The sequence below is a fragment of the Alligator sinensis genome, unplaced genomic scaffold, assembly GCF_000455745.1.
Source record: "Alligator sinensis unplaced genomic scaffold, ASM45574v1 scaffold872_5, whole genome shotgun sequence".
Classification (NCBI taxonomy): Eukaryota; Metazoa; Chordata; order Crocodylia; family Alligatoridae; genus Alligator; species Alligator sinensis.
Genome location: NW_005842730.1, coordinates 271,761 through 277,228, shown reverse-complemented (window position 1 = coordinate 277,228; position 5,468 = coordinate 271,761). Strand labels below are relative to the sequence as shown.

The 5,468-nt window shown below is 44.6% G+C and overlaps 1 protein-coding gene across 2 annotated transcripts in view; it reads right to left on the bottom strand.

Moving 5' to 3' along the window:
- The window catches only part of PSMA5 (proteasome subunit alpha 5), a 19,261-nt gene extending 13,895 nt beyond the window's left edge, over positions 1–5,366 (bottom strand). The window contains exons 1-2 of one of the 2 annotated variants that reach the window (XM_025216341.1): positions 5,149–5,366; positions 1,640–1,706 (exon numbers count right to left, since the gene is read on the bottom strand). The gene's annotated coding sequence lies outside the window, so the exon portion shown is untranslated. The remainder of the gene's footprint in view (positions 1–1,639; positions 1,707–5,148) is intronic. The other variant, XM_025216340.1, reaches the window with a different exon arrangement.
- Positions 5,367–5,468: the final 102 nt, after the last annotated feature.

The following is a 5,468-nucleotide window of genomic DNA, read 5'->3' as shown; positions in this document are numbered from 1 at the left end:
AAGAGTCTTTTCCTGTTATTTAGTTTTGTAGATTGTTGGAAGTTATTAACACAAGCCTTTCTGCTAGTTATCAACCAAACGTCATGTCAGTTCTCAAAGCACTAAGTTTAAAACCCACTTTCTAAGTGCAACACCTCTACTTTACGAACAGTATGAATGCAGCATCACATTAACAGGCAAGATGTATTTAAGGTCTCTTGCTTCCAAAAAACCTTAATTAAATTGAATGGCTGAATCCTACCTGCTCCCTACTGGTTCAAATGCTTTGCTTCCGATAACACTGGCTTCTACGAGTATGGACACACATACCTTGGGAGCCGCTTCAAAAGGTGAAGGGGAACTTTTGCTTGTTCTAACAGGTACTTGTGAATAAGCCTGGAGCAATACAACACTACCACTTTTACACCCAGGGTTAAGTTGGATCAGCTTTACTTCACTTGTATCACTATGGGCTTGTCCACAGGTAACTGGTAGGACCTAACAGCTGCTGTGCCCTCCAAATAAGCATTCTAAACAACTCCAAATGTACATGTGTCCATACTATGTAAAAAGGTTCTTTTCCTAATCATACTTCCACTAGAACCCTTTGGATCATATCTGGGAAGAAACAGTGCCACTTCTTTAAAAAGTAAATTAAAATCCAACCCAGCTCTCAATTTAAACTCATTCCATGCATTCACAATCAGATAAATGCTAGATAGAGAAAACAGTCATCCCCAGTTATCAACAGGGACACTCAAACTTCACTAATCCCAGACAGCAGTGGCAAGTAGCCAAGAAAATGAAGGTCACTTTAATAACATCAGTGTAGCTACAATTTAATAATCTTTAAGGAGATGATAATATGTAGAGATTAAGGGCCAGATCCTGCTCCAGTAAGTGCATAAAAAGACTTGCTCAAGTTTGTGAAAAACTGTTAACACATCAAGTGGATGGATCCTCCTCCTACTTGTTGTGTTTTGTGACTTAGTCTTAAGACAAAGATCAAAGCAGGTTACAAAAAAAAAGATGCATTAATGGATTTTCAGGAACTCAAGGTGAAATGAGATTGCACTTAGGTGTCAAACCGGTGTAGCAGGACCCAACCCTACACGTCCCAGAAGATGATGCTCCATCAGACCAAGAACATTAAGGGCAAAGTGAATCATTTAACCAAACTTAGAGAAAGGCATTTATACAGAAGTAGAGAATACCATGCTGGAGCTAATGCTAATTTGAGTTCCATGAGAATTTTCATTTCAAGTGACCAGGACTTGTGTTCTAATAACATTTGGCAGCACATAAGACTTTAGTAATTTCCCCAAGCTTTTGCTGTGGGTGTTTCTTTTGGGGTGGGAACTTTCCCCTTCTAAGTCATGGGATTCTCTACTGTTACCCAAGTCAATGTTATATATAAACAAAAATAGAAAAGCTGCAAGAGATGTACCTGTGCAAAAGGGAATACAAAAATGGTAGAGCTCTGGTTCAGTCCTAACCCCAAATAAAGAAAACCACTCACTGTAGTGAATGACTCCATTTTTAAGAAGTGTCTCATCCTTCCTGACCAAAATTAGCCCTTCACTTGTGACAAGTGACAAAAAAAAAGTCACAACTTGAGCCATTTGGACTGTAATGCATGAACATCAGAAGTTCACAATACCTTTATGGCCTCAATGGCATATTCCACCTGGAACAATCTCCCCTCCGGTGAAAAGGTGTTCACACCCCTGCAATGAACCAAAAGTCAGAAATGAAAAAGAGGCAAAACACACACACCAAACAAACAAACAAACAGCCCCAAAGCAAGCCTTGTACATAGGCATAAGAAAATGTAATTCTGGTTCAACACTATTTGTTTCCTCATCTTTGTTAAGTAATGTCACCAGGTAACACAGAAGAAATGTGATTCAGAAGGACAAAGAAAAAAAATACCCTGAAACTCTTGTAGACCTACTACAAATCTAGGAGTGACCCTTCATAAGTAGACACTGGAAAAATAAACTTTCATTGACTTATTTAGAGAAACAATGCATGTTACCACTGACTTAAGAAGGTTATTGTCTTGCTAATATTTAGCCCAATTTCTTCTTCAGTTTGACAAATGCCACCATCACCTTCCTTTTACATTAGTTCCAATTCCCTTCATCCATGCCACGCAAGAAGGGAGGTAACAATTCTATCTTTGTACCACTGAAGGCTAAACAGCAGCTTGATCCCTCTAGCTGTCTGGTACCATTCTTGGATATACTGGACATCAAATCACCTTGGGGCAGCTGGCAATATTGAGGTCACTAAGCTAATTTCGGCCAATTAAAAAAACAAAGTGAAATGAAAGCTCAGGCAAATACCTCAATAACATGTAGTATCTTGTGATAAGACTGGAAGATTTCTTCCTTACCTTGGGAGATGTTAAGATATACTACATTTTATAAAATGATATATTCAGTACAGCATGGGCCAAGAAGTCAATAAACTGCATGAAATCAGTGCCCCTGTTGACACACTACTATTGATACCAAGAACTTAAAGCATCATTGGCATATACAAGAAATTCATTCCATTTCACTGAACTACCACTTGCTACAAAAATCTTGGACTCCTTGGCAATATTACACGTACATCCTTCCTTTCCAAAGTGAATAAAGTTAAGCAAGCTTCTGAATGCAAAACATTCCTTCTCAGGTCACCAAGGAAGAGTGTCTTACATTCAAAAACTTGTCTAACTTTATCCCAACAACATAGTTGATCCAGTAAAAGATATTGCTCTAAGAAATTGTAGTCTCTTGCTTAATTTCTGGACCATCGTGGCTATAACATCACTTCTACACCACCATTCCAAAAATACCAGTTCCTTTTGAGGAGCATAGGGTTGTCAAAAGAAGCAATAGTACACCACACTGCAGCAAGAACTAATGAAACTGATTGGGAGCAGTGCCAAGTTAATGAGAAAAGGAAAAAGAGAACACATGCTCCTGGCCAAGCCTCTAGAGATGGAAGCTATATAGGAGTGGGCAATTATTTTGGCAGGAGGTCCACTTAGGGAGATTTAGTGAACTATTGCAGGCTGGGTCAGCTCCCCACATGCCTGTGCCTGCAGCAGATCACAGCTTTGCCCCTGGGCTCATGCTATTACTGCCTTGTGATCCTGATCCCTGGCCCCGCCTGCCCGTCCTGTTCCCAGCTGCGGCTCCCTACCCACAGTCCCATCCGCCCATCTGCATGCCCTGCCCAAGTGAGTCCTGTCCCAGCAATGGGCACAGGATAGATAGGCTGGGGTGCCCGGGCAGTGGGGCCAGGGCCAACAGCAGGAAGAAGCCACCACTAGGGCTGCTGGGAAACAGTCTGTCCACTGTGCTGTCCCAGTCCCACTGTGCACCTGGCGGCAGTGGGACCGGACACATGCACCACAACCCAGACTGCCCCACATGCCTGGGCAGAGGGAGTCAAGGGACCCACTATGGGCCAGAAAAAATGTCTTGGTGCACTGGATCCAGTCCGCAGGTGGTATTTTTCTCCACTCCTGTTATATAGTCTTGTTGCTACTGCCCAAAAGCCAGAGCTAGAAGTGCTCAGTATTGTGCGTCTGCATTGCCTTGCTCCAGATAAACACTTTGCAGGCAAATTTGCATCAGAAATTGCTCTTGAAGAGCCCTTCAACTAGCCCCATGAGTAAGACTTCCATGTGGGGATATGTAAATGGAAGCAGATGCTACCTACCAGTTAACAGACACTCACAAGAGAGGAATGGTCACCTTGTTTCCAATGAAAAGACAGCAAAAGGCTACAAAGGTATTTCATGGGCCACTAAGTCAACAAAAAAGCAGTACAGGAACCCCCACTTAGTGCTCTTAATTGGTTCCTGAAAAACTGAACCTTAAGTGAAATGAGCATTAAGTGAAATCAAAACTATTTGATGATCCAAGATAGCAACCACAAGTGTTTTTAACAACTCATGATGGTGACCGCAAGCGATATAACACAACTCGCTGAGCGCTAAGTGAAACCAGCTTTCAATTTAAAATAAGCATTAGAGCGAAATAGCATTACACAACATGGAGTTAAATGGGGGTTGCCTGTAACTAGCTATATTTTGAAGTTACCCCCTTCAGGCTGGCAGAGAGATGGAAGCGGAGTTGAAGCCTCCCTGCACCACAGAAAGCTATTTTGTCCATAATACTGTAGCAGCATACCACCTGCAAGTTGCATCATTACCTTACATTAGGGAAAACAAGTCATAAATACGTTTGAGGTTGCTTAGATTTTTTGCTTAAACTACTGACCATAAGCAACTCCACAGTTTTCCTTCTACCAGATGAGCACATCCCTCCTTTGACTCCCGCCTGCCCCATCCCAACTTGAAAATGAACTGCCTGATGCAACCTTTTTCGACTCTTTTTACCTAGCTCCTGGCTTTTTTGCTTTTTTTTTTTTTAAACGTGATATGTAATCTAGCAAGGCAGCACTCGTGCCAAGAATGCCTTTCGTTTTGATCTTAAACTGAACGAAACAGAGAGGCTGAGAGCCATGGGGCTCTTTTGCCTGGAAAAGCGTGGGCTCAGGGGTGATCTGGTGGCCACCTATAAGTTTATCAGAGGTGCTCACCAGGATCTGGAGGGACGTCTGTTCACCAGAGCACCCCAAGGGAGGGCAGGATCAAATGGTCACAAACTCCTCCGCGACCGATTTAGGCTGGACATAGGGGCTCGGACAGTAAAGAAGTTCTTCCTTCAGGTTTGGAATAGCCTGCCACTGGAGGTGGTTCAAGCACCCACTGATCCCTGTTGACTTCCTGCCCCTGGGGCAGGGGGCTGGACTCGATGATCCTCCAGGGTCCCTTCCAGCCTGAATATCTATGAAATCTATGAAAGCAGTCCCAGGCCCCCAGCCCATTAAAAAACTTCTAGTTTTACAAGTCAAATAGATATTACGTATGCATGGACACACACATGTACACATACATGCATACACACGGGTGTTGTATGTAATGATGCAGCCCCCTTTTGAAAATCCTTGATCCACAGACGTTCAGGGCTGGGAGGGGAGTCGTGAGCTCACCGGGCGCAGCCCCGGGGCAGCTCTGGGCAGGGACCACCGCGGGGGTCAAGTAACCCCAGCGAGGTGCGCGTCCAGATCTGCCGACCGCTACGTTATAGTATGTACCGAGTATACCTGCATCATCGCCGAGCCGGACTGCCACAGCAGCCTGCGATCTGGCCGTCTCACGTGGGACGCCGTGGCCATGTCGGGCACTAAGATGTGTGGCCAGAAAGGCCCACGCTGGCCCTCACTGCACCGCCACCAGCACTGAGGGTGCAGACACGTGGGAGTTTTCCGTGGTTTTTAATCGTGTCATTAATGACCACCCATGCCACCCTCTTCAGGCCGCCCCCCGCCCTCCGCCTGCAAAGCGAAAGCAAAAGACGCAAAACGAAGAGTCACGCTGTGACTCACCGGCCCGGCCCGGCAGCGGGGATGGGGCTCCCCACGCG